The 18019-nt window shown below is 37.3% G+C and overlaps 1 protein-coding gene and 1 pseudogene across 3 annotated transcripts in view; both read right to left on the bottom strand.

Moving 5' to 3' along the window:
• Positions 1-18019, bottom strand: part of CHM (CHM Rab escort protein) — a 249696-nt gene that overhangs the window by 29511 nt on the left and 202166 nt on the right. The window lies entirely within an intron of this gene.
• LOC133243090 (histone-lysine N-methyltransferase SETMAR-like) lies at positions 14148-15090 on the bottom strand (annotated as a pseudogene).

Here is an 18019-nt window from a genome sequence, read left to right as displayed (position 1 = left end):
ATAAAAACAAGCTCAAAATGGGTTAAAGACCTAAATGTAATGATATGTACTATATAACTCTTAAAGGAAAACATAGGCACTCTCTGACATAAATTGCAGAAGATCTTTTTTGATTCACCTTTCAGAGTAATGAACATAACACAAAAACAGACAAATGGGACCTAATTAAACTTAAAATCTTTTGCACAGCAAAGGAAACCAGAAACAAGACAAACAGACAACCATCAGAACGGGAGAAAATATTTCCAAATAAAGCAACTGACGAGGGATTAACCTCCAAAATATACAAACAACTCATGCAGCTAAATAACAAAAGAAACAAACAAAACACCCAATCAAAAATGGATGGAATATATAAACAGACATTTCTCCAAAGAAGGTATATAGATGGCCAAACTGTACATGAAAAGATGCACAATGTCACTAATTATGAGAGAAATGCAATTCAAAACTACAATGAGATACCATCCCACACTGGTCAGAATGGCTGTCATCAAAAAACTCTACAAACAGCAAATTCTGGAGAGAATTCTACAGTGCTGGTGGGAATGTACATTGGTATAGCCATTATGGAGAACAGTATGGAGGTTTGTTAAAAAACTAATACAGAGCTACCATATGATCCAGGAATCCCAAGTCTGGGCATGTACCCGGAGAAAACAGTAATTCAAAAAGATACATGCATCACAATGTACACTACAGCACTACTTACAATAGCTAGGATATGGAAGCAACCTAAATTGTAATCAGCAGATGAATGGATAAAGAAGCTGTGGTATATATACAAAATGGAATATTACTTGGCCACGAAAAAGAATGAAACCATGCCATTTGCAACAACGTGGATGTTCTTGGAGATCATCATTCTAAGTGAAGTATGTCAGATAAATACAAACACCATATGACATCACTTAATAGAGGAATCTAAATAATGACAAAAAAAAAACTCATTTACAAAACAGAAACAGACTCACAAAAATGGAAAACAAACTTAAACAAACCAAAGGGGAAAGGTGGGGGAGGGATGAATTAGGAGCTTAGAATTAACAGATACACACTACTAATTATAAGACAGATAAATGACAAGGTCTTCCTGTATAGCACAGTTAACTATATTTAATAGTTTGCAATAACCTATAATGGAAAAAAAATTCTGGCAAATGTGTATATATGTGTTTATGTGTGTGTGTGTATATACAAACATCTAAAGCTAAATCATTTGTTGTACCCCAGAAATGCTGCTGCTGCTAAGTCGCTTCAGTTGTGTCGGACTCTGTGCGACTCCATAGACAGCAGCCTACGAGGCTCCCCCGACCCTGGGATTCTCCAGGCAAGAACATTGGAATGGGTTGCCATTTCCATCTCCAATGCATGTAAGTGAAAAGTGAAAGTGAAGATGCTCAGTCGTGTCTGACTCTTAGCGACCCCATGGACTGCAGCCTATCAGGCTCCTCTGCCCATGGGATTTTCCAGGCAAGAGTACTGGTAGTGGGTTGCCATTGCCTTCTCCAACCCCAGAAATGAACACATTATAAACCAACTATCTTTTAATCAAAAAAAGAAGCCGCAAAATAAGCTTTAATTGATTTAATTCATAAGAGCAATAACTGAAAAACTAGTGAATCAAGTGCCAGTCACAACTAGCACTATTGAAACAAGAGCATCTGAAACTCATAAGTCAGATGTTACTCAACACAAAAGTAGCAATAACAACACAAATTTGGTACTCTAAAATTGGGTTTGCATGTTCAGGGATGGGAAGAATCAATATAGTGAAAATGAGTATACTACCCAAAGCAATCTATAGATTCAATGCAATCCCTATCAAGCTACCAACAGTATTTTTCACAGAGCTAGAACAATTTCACAATTTGTATGGAAATACAAAAAACCTCAAATAGCCAAAGCAATCTTGAGAAAGAAGAATGGAACTGGAGGAATCAACCTGCCTGACTTCAGGCTCTACTACAAAGCCACAGTCAAGACAATATGCTACTGGCAGAAAGACAGAAATATAGATCAATGGAACAAAATAGAAAGCCCAGAGATAAACCCATGTACCCTTGGACACCTTATCTTTGACAAAGGAGGCAAGAATATACAATGGAGAAAAGACCATCTCTTTAACAAGTGGTGCTGGGAAAACCGGTCAACCACTTGTAAAAGAGTGAAACTAGAACACTTTCTAACACCATACACAAAAATAAACTCAAAATGGATTAAAGATCTAAATGTAAGACCAGAAACTATAAAACCCCTAGAGAAGAACATAGGCAAAAGACTCTCCAATATACATCACAGCAGGATCCTCTATGACCCCCCTCCCAGAATATTGGAAATAAAAGCAAAAATAAACAAATGCGACCTAATTAAAATTAAAAGCTTCTGCACAACAAAAGAAACTATAAGCAAGGTGAAAAGACAGCCTTCAGAATGGGAGAAAATAATAGCAAATGAAGCAACTGACATACAACTAATCTCAAAAATATAGAAGCAACACCTGCAGCTCAACTCCAGAAAAATAAAAGACCCAATCAAAAAATGGGCCAAAGAACTAAATAGACATTTCTCCAAAGAAGACATACAGATGGCTAACAAACACATGAAAAGATGCTCAACATCACTCATTATCAGAGAAATGCAAATCAAAACCACAATGAGGTACCATTTCACACCAGTCAGAACGGCTGCTATCCAACAGTCTACAAGCAATAAATGCTGGAGAGGGTGTGGAGAAAAGGGAACCCTCTCACACTGTTGGTGGGAATGCAAACTACAGCCACTATGGAGAACGATGTGGAGATTCCTTAAAAAACTGGAAATAGAACTTCCATAGGACCCAGCAATCCCACTGCTGGGCATACACACTGAGGAAACCAGAACTGAAAGAGACACGTGTACCCCAATGTTCATTGCAGCACTGTTTATAATAGCCAGGACATGGAAGCAACCTAGATGTCCATCAGCACATGACTGGATAAGAAAGCTGTGGTACATATGCACAATGGAGTATTACTCAGTCATTAAAAAGAATACATTTGAATCAGTTCTAATGAGGTGGATGAAACTGGAGCCTATTATACAGAGTGAAGTAAGCCAGAAAGAAAAACACCAATACAGTATACTAACACATATATATGGAATTCAGAAAGATGGTGATAATAACCCTGTGTGCTAGAAAGCAAAAGAAACACGGATGTATAGAACAGTTTTTTGGACTATGTGGGAGAGGGTGAGGGTGGGATGATTTGGGAGAATGGCATTGAAACATGTATAATATCATATGTGAAACGAATCGCCAGTACAGGTTTGATGCATGATACAGGATGCTTGGGGCTGGTACACTGGGATGACCCAGAGGGATGATATGAGGAGGGAGGTGGGAGGGGGGTTCAGGATGGGGAACACATGTACACCTGTGGTGGATTCATGCTAATGTATGGTAAAGCCAATAAAATATTGTAAAGTAAAAAAAAAAAATAATAAATTTCATGGTAATATTAAAATATTAAAAAAATGAATTTTAATTAAAAAAATAAAATTGGGTTTGGAATACCCATTTCTCACATAAGATACTGCCTTCTTGCAAGTTGTTGTTTTGAAACACAGGAGAAGTGGGATTTCTACTCAGAATTTGCACATCAGTAAAAATGTACGCACTTAAAAGTGACAAGTCTAATGTAAAGTCGCAGGGTGACACAGTAGAGGATGGTTATACAGGGCTGGTATTACTTCTCTTTGTATCCACTTGGCCAAGTCAGTTTAATCTCTCTGACCTCAGCATTTTTATGATTAAATGGAAGGGGTGGAATTAGTTCCATCTACAAGACTTCTTCTAGTTCTAAGGTTTTATGAATCTATCTTCATACTAATCAGCCATGATTCTTTCAATGATGACAGATCTTAAGCCAAAAACTGACAGTACAAATATAAATGTAAAACCTAAATTTTACATTGAAAATTTGCTTGCTGAAAAAAGAAATTCCTTAAGCTTCTGAGATTATCACACACAGCAGTCATTCACTCTATGCAAGTAGACAAAATTTTTCCAAGTGCATTTATAGAAACTTTATGTATGGGCTAGTCAAAAAGTGCATTTTGCTGTGCAACTTAAGTAGGACTAAATGTACATAGGGACTGATGTGCCTCATACCTTATCTTTCATACAGGCACAAAGGCCAAATGTCATTTATGTAATATAGTCCAATTAAGAATATATGACTGTGTCAATAAGATAGAAAATGTCAGAAATACATTTTCTTTATGATACCAAGTAAGGAACTGAGTGCGATGACACATGCCAGACAATTTGGTTTTTGAATCCAACCATGAAAAACTCTACAGTAACTCCATTTTCTCAATAGAATTTAATGGAAAAACAAAAAACAAATCCTTTAATATCAACTTAAGATCACTAAGAAAAATCAGTTTCTTTGTAAGATTAAATCTGTGCTTCATAATGATAATACTAACACAACAGAACAGAAAAAAGACACCAATGATTGTTTTAAATCATTACCTAAACTCATTTTTATGAAATGTATAACAATTGCTTGAAGGGATAATAAAGCAGAAAAGATTATATAAATCATTACAATGAGTGCTTGATGGTATTGAACTCTGCCTTCACCAAAACCTTATATATTGACCTTCCTCCCACTGCTTCTTTGGAGCAGTGTCTCAGAGCTATCTGAGGTGCTGCCTCCCAGTCTGCAGTCCTCATTTTGTCCCAAAGAAAACTTACCTTGCAACTGTCAAATTGTACATCTTTTTTAGTTGACAGTTATGGTGATTGACAAAGCGATCCAGATTGGACTACCTTCCTTTGCCTAAACTCTATGGTGAACTGGAGATTTGGTGCCAGCAGTGGCCCCTTGTGCCCATTCGCCTCTTTGGTGAGTGTAGACAAATTTGGGTAAGTCTCTCCTGGTTCTCAAATCTCCCATATTGGTTGAGATTCTGAGTTTTATTTGACGGTGGAGCAGGTTACTTGCCCCTCTCCCAGTTGGAAGGATACTGGGGCAGGGCCCAAGTGAAACTTTTCATCCAGGGTATACCCATTCACAGTCTAGACACTGAGTGGGACTTGGTTGAAAGATACTGAGAAATTCCCACCCAGTCAAAAGCTATTGGGTGCGGGCTGGCTGAAAGATGCCAGGGGAATTACTCACCCAGTGGAAAGGTATGGGGGTACTAGGGAGGGACGGAGGGGCAGTCAATTGAAAAAAAAAAAAAAATCGAGGAATACCCGGAGATCAGATGAAAGATGCTGAGGTCACTCCATTGTACGGGACTCAATGGTCTTGGCTGAGTGGTTAAGTAAGAAGCTGATCTGACAATTTCCCTCATTCGACTACCTTTATAGACTTTGTTGGAATAAAAGGAGAATATATGAGAGCTTTACTCTGAAGAAAAGGGATGTCTTCTCCCGGCCAGTTTTTGGTTTTCTCAGGTGACTGAGAAATATACAGGAGTCGTGGAGGCCTAGTCCTCATACCATGTGGTGGTCCCATAGGGAAACCTACTCATTAATTAAAATACTTGCTTGTCCAGGGGTCACACATAACTGGCCATTCAGTGACTTGATCAGCCACAGTGGTTTAGATTGCCAGCGGCAGAATCTGAAACATGTAAAATGGGCTGAAACAACTCTGAGATGACTCCCAGAGGAGTTAAGCTCACAAGCAGCACGCTGGCCCACTACACAATTTCACTAGTGATTTTTATCCCAGGCAAATTCAACTTAAAATGGGAAACAGAATATCAAAAATAGAAACAAAGGGGTATCAGAAAGTCAGCCTTTAACACTCCAGCAAGATGCATGTACAATGCGTATGGAGCTCATACTTGCAAGTACCTAGTTCATTGGAGAAATTAAACTAAAGGAGATCTCAACCTAAAATGGCCAGGTTGGGACTCTTTTGATATTCCAAAATTGCTATTTTTGTGTGCACAATTAGAAAAGGCCAGCTGTGCTTGCTTTGATTGGTATCTAGAAACTTCTAAAAAAGGAAACAATAGAGTAACTTCTTTGCAGAAAACCAACAAGAAATTGCTTGAAACTATATCAGAACTGAAAAAGGATGCTAGCACTGACTCTGCCAGGTTGCAGGTCTAGTGGGACTGGGAAGTAATGTTTTGCATTTATGCCATTTGGCTTTTGATTTCTGGGTATCACTTTGCCATCTTTTTTGGGGCATTATTGCCACTTGACTTCTGATTTCTGGGTATCTCTTTGCATTTTGTTTTATTTGGAGTGTGACTCCCAGCTGGTGAGGTTCTGGTTTGGTTTGGTTTTGTTGGTTTGGTTTGAGCACTCTAGACATCTGGTACAAACTGCTTGAGCTAATATGGGAAGCATTTCCTCTTAAATTTCCACATCCCACCTGGGAAGTCACTGGAAAAAATTTTAAATGACTCGTCAACATATAGCTATGATCCAATGACAAGAAAAATGGCCTAAAACATTAGATCTTTATTGTCACAGGATAGGAAAATGGACTGAAGTTCACTTATGTCCAGGACTTTCTCCTATAATCAATAGCCTGGCATTAATCAAACTGAGACCTGCACTTCCCCAGAGGGACAATCCTTTCTGGGACAACACTTACTAGTCAATCTGCCCCTGTTATCAGAGCTGGTTTGAGCACTCTCTAATTTAAATTTTAGCTCAAGCTGGAATCAAGATTGCCAGGAGAAAGAAACATCAATAACCTCAGATACCCAAATGACACAACCCTTACGGAAGAAAGTGAAGAGGAACTAAACAGCCTCTTGATGAAAGTGAAAGAGGAGAGTGAAAAACCTGGCTTAAAACTCAACATTTATTAAAAAAAGATCATGGCATCCAGTCTCATCACTTCATGGCAAATAGATGAGGAAATAATGGAAACAGTGACAGATTTTATTTTCTTGGGCTCCAAAGTCACTGCAGATGGTAACTGTAGCCGTGAAATTAAAAGACGCTTGCTCCTTGGAAGAAAAGCTATGACCAACGTAGACAGCATATTAAAAAGCAGAGACACTACTTTGCCAACAAAAGTCTATCTAGTTAAAGCTATGGTTTTTCCAGTAGTCTAGCATGGATGTGACAGTTGGGACTATAAAGAAAGCTGAGTGATGAAGAATTGATGCTTTTGAACTGTGGTGTTGGAAAAGACTCTTGAGAGTCTCTTGGACGGCAAGGAGATCTAACAAGTCAATCCTAAAGGAAATCGGTCCTGAATATTCATTGGAAGAACTGATGCTGAAGCTGAAATTCCAATACTTTGGCCACCTGATGCGAAGAACTGACTCATTGGAAAATACCCTGATGCTGGGAAAGATTGAAGGCAGGAGGAGAAGGGGACAACAGAGGATGAGATGGTTGGATGGCATCACTGACTTGAAGGACATGAATTTGAGCAAGCTTCGGGAGTTGGTGATGAACAGGGAAGTCTGGTGTGCTACAGTCCATGGGGTCACAAAGAGTCGGACACAGCTGAGTGACTTAACTGACTGACTGACTGATGAGACCATGACCACAGAAAGAAAAAGACAGTATCGCCATATTAGACTCCAGAGAAAACTGATTAAAATGAAATTTTTTATTTCTTGGAAACTGCAGAACCAGTTCTTTATTGCATATGCAATTAAAAATAGTTAGCTTGTTAAAAAGGCCTGCCTAGGGAAAAGCTTGAAGTTAACCCTTGCCATGTCCTTGAAATACACAGCCCAGTTTGCCTGAGACCTTATTCTTGGGCAAATTAGAGATTCAAAGCTAAAAAAAAAGTGGGGAGAGGGCAAAGAGACATTTTAAATCTCAAACAGAAAACTAAGAGATCTTTGTCTGTAATTATGTATGTCTCAGTGTGTCTTTGTTTTTGGACAATATTGCCGAGATCAGTTTGTAAATGAGCTGTAATATAACTGGCTTAAAGAAAAGTAAGTGCTTTTAAATCAAATAATTCTAAACACAAGAGAAATTAACCTAAATGTATTTCAGGTTCATGTGAACTAGGGAATATTTAGTATTAAATACTTGGTATTAATGTTTGTTTGTTGATCTAATGTAGACATATCTAAGAATCATTAACATTAGGCAGACTATTTTCATTGTGCCTAGGTTTAATGTAAGTTAAATATTATATTTCTTACAAGACTGTCAACAAAAAAGTACCTCAAGTACAGAAACTTCTAACCAATGCAAGTAAGATATGAACTTTTAGATAGATAAGTTCTATTAAAAAGAATTAGGCACATCAAAGGAAACTATTAGCAAGGTGAAAAGACAGCCTTCAGAATGGGAGAAAACAATAGCAAATGAAGCAACCGACAAACAACTAATCTCAAAAATATACAAGCAACTCCTACAGCTCAACTCCAGAAAAATAAATGACCCAATCAAAAAATGGGCCAAAGATCTAAATAGACATTTCTCCAAAGAAGACATACAGATGGCTAACAAACACATGAAAAGATGCTCAACATCACTCATTATCAGAGAAATGCAAATCAAAACCACTATGAGATACCATTTCACACCAGTCAGAATGGCTGCGATCCAAAAGTCTACAAATAATAAATGCTGGAGAGGGTGTGGAGAAAAGGGAACCCTCTTACACTGTTGGTGGGAATGCAAACTAGTACAGCCACTATGGAGAACAGTGTGGAGATTCCTTAAAAAACTGGAAATAGAACTGCCTTATGATCCAGCAATCCCACTGCTGGGCATACACACTGAGGAAACCAGAAGGGAAAGAGACACGTGTACCCCAATGTTCATCGCAGCACTGTTTATAATAGCCAGGACATGGAAGCAACCTAGATGTCCATCATCAGATGAATGGATAAGCAAGCTGTGGTACATATACACAATGGAGTATTACTCAGCCATTAAAAAGAATACATTTGAATCAGTTCTAATGAGGTGGATGAAACTGGAGCCTATTATACAGAGTGAAGTAAGCCAGAAGGACAAACACCAATACAGTATACTAACGCATATATATGGAATTTAGAAAGATGGTAACGATAACCCTGTATACGAGACAGCAAAAGAGACACTGATGTATAGAACAGGCTTATGGACTCTGTGGGAGAGGGAGAGGGTGGGAAGATTTGGGAGAATGGCATTGAAACATGTAAAATATCATGTATGAAATGAGATGCCAGTCCAGGTTCAATGCACGATGCTGGATGCTTGGGGCTGGTGCACTGGGACGACCCAGAGGGATGGTATGGGGAGGGAGGAGGGAGGAGGGTTCAGGATGGGGAACACATGAGAAATAAAGGAATAAAAAATTAGAAAAAAAAAAAAAAAGAATTAGGATGTCTGTCTAAAACAGTCTCTCCAGATTGAGGTAACTTGAATTTCTAAGGGTTGTGGTAAACTAAATGATGAGAAGTCTGTTGAATAGCTAGGTCATTTTCAAATAAAATAAGAGTTTGAAATATTTATTACTAAACATTAATTTTCTCTTACAGAAAATCTAAAGAGATTTGGGACTATTAATGAATAATGTTTGGTGCCATCTTGAGATTTTCTCTATAAGAAAGCAAATATTTTTTAGAAATTATCACTGGTATTTATGCTCACCAATCTACAGAATACTAATATAAATCTCAGTTCTTGGTTGCTTAAGGAAAACAGAATGTATGTTTTCAGTAAAAAAGCTATGAGGAATGGAATTGGATTTTATGATGGGAAAAGGAAGTAGGTCTGACTTACAGGTGGCTCTTTCAGGATGGGAGAACAAAGTAATGGGTACAGAAAGTGGTAAGAAGGTTTGTGCAAAGGAGACCCTGAGAAAAGAGTTCTGTGCATGGTTAGGACTAAGTTCAAAATAAATTTAATTAAGTTTATCTTTCCATGAAGTTGCTCAGTCATGTCCGACTCTTTGCAACCCCATGGACTGTAGCCCACTAGCCTCCTCCATCCGTGGGATTTTCTAGGCAAGAATACTGGAGAGGGAGTGGGTTGCCATTTCCTTCTCCAGGGGATCTTTCCGACCCGGGTATCGAACCCGGTCTCCCGCATTGTGGGCAGACGCTTTACCGTCTGAGCCACCAGGGAATCCTAAAAGTAAGCTGGTGCAAAAACTTATATTTGACTTTTCTCTCTGTGAAGAAGACATCTTTTCTTCAGATGTTGAACTGCCTTTGATAATAGATTTAAGTTTCTTTATGTCTTAAATGATCTGTTCTGAAATCCTTTATTGTGACTTTGGTTAAGTGAATAGCTATTGTTTCACAATGACCTATAATCCTATTTGACTGAGTGTTCTAAATCTTTTTGTTATTTGTTGAAAAAGTTCGTAAATCATTCTAATGAAGCACTTTGACTTCTAGCTAACTTTGGGATGCTTCACAGAGCCCCTGAAAAATCCCAAAGAGAGATACTACACTAATTAAGTTAATTTTGAACACAGAATTACACGGGAAGTATTGTCAAGTGAGTAATAAGTTTCAGGTTACACTGAATCTGCCTGCAATGCTGGAGTCCTGGGTTCGATCCCCAGGTAGGGAAGATCCCCTGGAGAAGGGAATGGAAACCCACTCTAGTATTCTTGCCTGGAGAATCCCAGAGGAGCCTGACAGGTTACAGTCCATGAGGTAGCAAAGGGTCTGACATGACTGAACAAGTAACTACCTACATAAAATTCTTGATTATCAAGTATACATATGTGTATATATATTCACACTATGTATTCATAAATATATAATAATGTCACAGATAAATAACACACTGTAACATAAAATCTCAGAATAAGACAGCTGTTGCTGCTGCTGCTGCTGCCGCTAAGTCGCGTCAGTCCTGTCCGACTCTGTGCGACCCCATAGACAGAAGCCCACCAGGTTCCCCCGTCCCTGGGATTTTCCAGGCAAGAACACTGGAGTGGGTTGCCATTTCCTTCTCCAATGCATGAAAGTGAAAAGTGAAAGTGAAGTCGCTCAGTCGTGTCTGACTCTCCGTGACCCCATGGACTGTAGCCCACCAGGCTCCTCCGTCCATGGGATTTTCCAGGCAAGAGTACTGGAGAGGAAGACAGCTGTTACTGATGGAATATTTATAAAAAAGAGATTTCAAGTGGCTTAGAATACAAATAAGCCCTGTAAAGAGTGTGAAACTGTCAAATGGAAGGGCTACAGAGATGATGTTTTGCACAGTTACAAATTAGTTTAAAAGAAAATAATTAGGTTCATTTAGGATATAAGGAAGGATGAGTAGAAAATAAAGATGTAAGGTATGTTCTGAAAGATGCACTATGTATACAAAAAATATACTTTACCTTTGAAAAACATAATAAGTAAATTTCAAATATTTAACAAACTTAAAACTTTAACCAAATTATATATAGGGAAGGGAAGTTAAGTTGACTTATAGATTTTAGAAAAACGTAATGCTACTACTTTAAAAAGATAAAATAACTAGACTAACCTAGATTTGCTATCAGTGTATCAAATACACTTAGCCAATACTGACCTCTGTTTATATAACAATTACAGTAATATCTCATTTATTCAGAAGTCTTCTATCTACCATCAAGAAACAGGAAGTATGCACCCCCATTAAAAAAATAAAAGGCTTCAGCACCCAAGGTAGATGTTGCAATACACACAGACTAACATGACCAGTTTGGCTAACTTTTCTGGCCCTCTGCAGATTCCAAGTAGGAAATAAGGGGGAAGGGAAGTCAGTGGAAAGAGCTGCCAGAAAGAACATCCTGACAGCTGCGTGAAAACAGCTGGAGGAAGACATACAAAATCTAGATGCAAGAAATGATAAATGCTTGACAGAACAGGGGCATTTAGCATAGGAACAAGTAGATCTAAACATTTCAACAGGCCTAAAGGGCATTGCTAGATTACAAGGAAATACAATGAATAATGTTCATAATATTCCTAAATTATAAGAAAAAGGTCAACTATATGTAAAATAGATAACTAATAAGGACTTACTGTATAGCACAGAGAACTCTACTCAATACTCTGTAATGGCCTATATGGGAAAATAATCTAAAGAAGAGTGAATATATGTTTATATACATACATATATATATATATATATATATACATATATATAACTCATTTACTCTGCTGTACAACTGAAAATAACACAACATTGTAAATTAAATATACCCCAATAAAAACTTAAAAAAAGAAAACAGTTGGGACCAGAAAACCGAAAAAGAGAAAAGAAAAAGGTTAAAATGTTTCATATATTCAGTATAGTATGGTGAAGGAAATGTGTGAAACATGCTAGGAAGGTTAATTATTTAAAAACTCCAACCTGATAAATTTCAATCCTAAAAGGATACATTTCAAAAGAAAGTATTTGTGGAGACTACAGCACCCTACTGGATACTAAATAAATAATGTAATATTGACCAGTATTTACAAGCTAATGGATATTTCTAATTGGCTCTCAAACTTTTCCTATTTAGCATCAATTTCATTGTAATGAAAATTCATTTAACAAATCATTTAAAGTATTTTCATTTTGAACAAAAGGTATTCCCAGTTTCTTTAGATGGTATCTCTGCTAGCCATTTCTGGTCTGTACACAGATCAGAAGTCTGCTTTTTGACTAGGATATTGTACTGTGCTGTCACTTCAGTCATACCTAACTTGTTGCGACCTTGTGGACTATAGCCCACCAGGCTTCTCTGGCCATGGGATTCTCCAGGCAAGAATACCAGAACAGGTTGCCATTTCCTTCTCCAGGAGATCTTCTTGACCCAGGGATCTAACTCTCATCTCTTACGTCTTCTGCACTGGCATGTAGTTTTTTGTTTTTTGTTTTTTTAACCAATAGTGCCACCTGGGAAGCCTCGAGTAGGAAATTATTCTGAAATAAATACAAGATAATCACTGGCTCAGCTCACCAAGACATGTGTCCAAGTTTTGGAACACATCTCTATGGTTCCTAGAGCTCTCTCTAACTCTGGTGATCAGCGTTTAAGTGAAAAGTAGTATGTATTGAGCACCTACAAGTGCCATGCACTATTCACATGAATTTGATTCTGATAACAATCCAGAGGTAGGTACTTCCATCAGCCTTATTTTACAGATAAGGAAGCTGAGGTAAAGAGAGATTAAGTAACTTGCTTAAAGTCAAACTAGAAGGAGCTGGGATTTAAACCTAGATTGTTCTTAACTGCAATACAATACTGTATCATTAGAATGCATCTTTCTGGTTAACTGATCTATTTAGTTGCTTTGCAAGTACCTTTCATATACACCATACCCATATCGTATGAGGGTTAACTTCAATTGCACACTTATGGTTTTACAAATTCCGCTGCTGCTGCTGCTAAGTTGCTTCAGTCGTGTCCGACTCTGTGTGACCCCATAGATGGAGGCCCACCAGGCTCCCCCATCCCTGGGATTTTCCAGGCAAGAACACTGGAGTGGGTTGCCATTTCCTTCTCCAATGCATGAAAGTAAAAAGTGAAAGTGAAGTCGCTCAGTCATGTCCGTCTCTTAGCGACCCCATGGACTGCAGTCCACCAGGCTCCTCTGTCCATGGGATTTTCCAGGCAAGAGTACTGGAGTGGGGTGCCATTGCCTTCTCCGTTACAAATTCTAAATCAAGCCAAATATAAGCCATGAAAAAAAACAAATGTTAAATTAAGGAGACTAAAAGGTGAAAGTGAATTTAAAGTATTTGCCACATACTTAGGACTATGGTGTTGCTACAGTACTGACACAGCATTAGATGAAGAATTAAAAAGTCTGAAGCATGTGATTTATAAAAAATAAAAACTAAAACACAAATTGAAAACACTGAGAAAATTATATATTCTAGCTTATTACACAATGCCTAAAACATTAAGATTGTCTTTAACAAAAATAACAAAATGAATTTTATGTCTATTTCACTGAATGCAATACAGCAATTCAATACTATTAGGTTGGTGCAAATGTAATTGCGGTTTTGGACTGTGAATTTTAAATCATTATAACTAGACTTAAATAAGTTTGAGTAAATTCCGGGAGTTGGTGATGGACATGGAGGCCTGATGTGCTGCAGTATGTGGGGTTGCAAAGAGTCGGACATGACTGTGCTACTGAATTGAACTGAACTGGATTCAAATACATCTTTATTAATGAAATCAGGAACCATTACAATCCACATTTGTTTCTTTATTTTCTGTAGTGTAAAAATCCATGCTTCAGGATTTGACGAACTCTTGGAAAGCATTTTCTGCCTCCTGCTGGTTGTGGAAGCATTTTCCCTGCAAAAAGTTGTCAAGATACTTTAAGAAGTGTTAGTTGCTTGACGAGAGGTCATGTGAATATGGCAGATGAGGCAAAACTTTGTAGTCCAATTCTTTCAACTGGTAAAGTGTCGGTTGTGCAACGTGCAGTCAGGCATTGTCATGGAGCAGAATTGGGCCCTTTCTGTTAACCAATGCCAGCTGCAGGCATTGCAGTTTTTGGTGCATCTCATCTATTTGCTGAGCATACTTCTCAGATGTAGTGGTTTTGCTGGGATTCAGAAAGCTGTAGTAGATCAGATAGATAGCAGACCACCAAACAGTGACCATGACCTTATTTTGGTGCAAGTTTGGTTTGGGGAAGAGCTTTGGAGCTTCTTTTCATTCCAACCAGTGAACTGGTCATCACTGGTTGTATAAAATCCAGTTTTTGTTGCATGTCACAATCCAATCAAGAAATGGTTCATTGTTGCTGTATAGAATAAAAGAACACTTCAAAATGACATTTTTTTTTTTTTTTATTTGCAGTCAGCTCATGAGGCACCCATGTATCAAGCTTTTTCACCTTTCCAATTTGCTTCAAATATCAAACCATCGTAAAATGGTTGATGCTAAGTTCTTTGGCAATTTCTCATATAGTTATAAGAGGATCAGCTTTGATGATTGCTCTCAGTTGGTTGTTGTCAACCCCCAATGGCCAGCCACTGTACTCCTCATCTTCAAGGCTCTTATTTTGTTTGCAAAACTTACTGAACCACCACTGCACTGTATGTTTGTTAGTAATTCCTGGGCCAAATGCATTGTTGATGTGAGTTGTCTCTGCTGCTTTACAACCCATTTTGAACTTGAATAAGAAAATCATTTGAATTTGCTTTTTGTCTAACATCATTTCCTTATTCTAAAATAAATATAAAATACAGAGCAAGTAGTAAGTCATTAGCAAAAAAAACATAAAGCAAGAAATGCATACTAAAATGATGTATAACATAACCACACTTATTTAAGAATGTATTCCAAACTCAAACGGCAAAGTTCAACAATGTAAAACTGCAATTACTTTTGTACCAACTTAATAATATAAAGTACAAAGCAACTGAACAACAGAAAACCATAGTATTGGTCAACCATGAATTATACTATAAAAGGTCTAAAATGTCTATCCTGTTCTCAGCGGGAAGAAAGTGAAAGCAATGTTAATTCAAGAATGAGAGTTTGATTCCACCTCACCCCCTACTTTATTTATTTTTTAATATAAACTTATTTATTTCAATTGGAGGCTAATTACTTTACAATATTGTATTGTTTTGCTTTTTTAAAATTTAATTTATTATTTTAATTGGAGGTTAATTACTTTACAATATTGTAGTGGTTAAAAAACAAAAAACAAAAAACAATGAGAGTTTCAGCAATAGATACTGAACAGAGGTAACAATGAATTCAGTACCAGAATCAGTCAACAAGTACTTAGTATGTGCTCACAAATAACATAAAATCTTCCTTAGCTAAGAGCAGAGTATCTGTGGCAGATTTAAATTCCTTTGTCTTCTCATGTTTACTTAAATGGAGAAAAACACTTTTGAAATCAATAACATCATTAAAAGGAAAATAAATCTTCATATATAGATTTCAATGGCTAATGAAGAATTGAATACACTAGAGTTAGACTTTTCGGAGAAGGCAATGGCACCCCACTCCAGTACTCTTGCCTGGAAAATCCCATGGATGGAGGAGCCTGGTAGGCTGCAGTCCATGGGGTCGCTGAGAGTCGGACACGACTGAGCGACTTCACTTTCACTTTTCATATATTGGAGAAGGAAATGGCAACCTACTCCAGTATTCTTGCCTGGAGAATCCCAGGGATTGGGGAGCCTGTTGAGCTGCCGTCCGTGGGGTCGCACAGAGTCAGACACGACTGAAGTGACTTAGCAGCAGCAGCAGCAGCAGAGTTAGACTTTAATAAAACCCAGAATTTAAAGTAAAAAAGACTTAACAATGACCAACTGTATTATACAGGGAACTATATTCAATATTTTGTAATAACCATACTGGAAAAGAATCTGAAAAAGAATCACTGAATCTCTTTGCTGAACTTATGAAACATTGTAAATCAACTATATTTCAATTCAAAAAGACTTAAATTTTTACTATACAATTTCTATTTTTTCTCTAGAAGCCACAATTTTTTTGTAAGTATGCCTTACAAACAAGCTAATTTGCTCATCAGCAATGTATCTTTAAAGCATTCCACTGTTAAACAACTAAACTATAAATCACCAAACCTTACAGGTGGCTTTTTCACATACGTGCGAAATCTGGACCATTGATGGTGTTCGATTTGTATTGTAACAGACTGGAAATAAACACTTCAAACTGTGGATTCAATTGTACACAATCAAAATTATAATGAACATCTGGTATAGTATGTTAAATTTTGGTTATACTATTTTATGATCCTTTATCCTTGTGGCATAATCACTTAAATCTGTTTTTAATTCATACTGTAGAAAAATCAGAAAATCAAGGTAAAAAAACAAACAAACAAAAAACCCCTAAAAGTTAGTTTACCTGTCTTCCCATCATTTAGGGATAACCACTCATCTGCTAAACATTCACTAAACATCATTTAGTGGACAACCACTATTTGGCATATACTCTCTGGAATTTGTTACCTATAAATACACTGATGTACCTATAAATACACATATATGTGTGTGCATGTGTATATATAAACACATACAAATATGCTCATCCCTCACAATAAAAAATTAATTCAAAAAATTTACTGATAATATAAAACTTATATAAGCAAACTTTATATTATCATTATACTTAACATGAAACCACAAAGTTTCTTATATTCCATTTTTAAGGCGAGGATTATGTTCTGTAACTTTCTTGAAGAACTCCTAGATCATTTTAGACCACAATGGCTTCTCCTCCCTTTAATATTCATTGCTTGCATCCTTAGTTTACCCTACTGTGCTTTGCTTACTTTGTTTTTGTTTTCATTTTTAGCTCATTTGTTGTTGCTTTGCTCTTCCCCCATAAAATTAAAGCTTCCGGAGATCATGCATTATTATCACTTTGTGCCTTATTCCCAAGGCTTAGGGTAATGCCCTCTACTTAACCTATGTTTTAAAAAATGCTTAGTGAACCAAGAAACGTACTTGCAATAAATAAGTCAAAGGGTTGATACCCTTAATGTTTATTTAATTTAATTTCCTATGGTGAAATTATCAGGCTTATTTTTTATTTTTTAACTTAATTTTTTTTTATTGGTGTACAGTTGATTTACAACATTGTGATAGTTTCTGGGGTACAGCCAAGTGAGTTATACATACACATATATCTACTCTTTTATAAATTCTACTCCCATATAGGGCATTAACAGAGTATTGATATGTGCTATAGAGTAGGTCCTTATTACCTATTCTATATATAGCAATAGGTATATGTTACTCTCAATCTCCCAATTTATCCTCTCCTTTCCCTCCTGCCCCATGGGGCTTCCCTTGTGGCTCAGCTGGTAAAGAATCCACCTGCAATGTGGGAGACCTGGGTCCGATACCTGAGTTGTGAAGATCCCCTGGAGAAAGGAAAGGTTACCCACTCCAGTATTCTGGCCTGGAAAATTCCACGGACTGTATAGTCCATAGGGTCACAAAGAGTTGGACATGACTGAGTGACTTTCTCTTCCACCACTGCCCCCACACGTTTGTTTTCTACATCTGTGACAGAGAGTCAATTCCTAGGCAGACTGATAAGAAGTCCAGAGTCCCCAAGGAGAAGAATGGGGTCTGAGGCTGTTGAAGTGGAGA

This window comes from Bos javanicus, chromosome X (assembly GCF_032452875.1).
Source record: "Bos javanicus breed banteng chromosome X, ARS-OSU_banteng_1.0, whole genome shotgun sequence".
NCBI classification, from domain to species: domain Eukaryota; kingdom Metazoa; phylum Chordata; class Mammalia; order Artiodactyla; family Bovidae; genus Bos; species Bos javanicus.
This window is presented reverse-complemented; position numbering and strand designations above follow the sequence as displayed.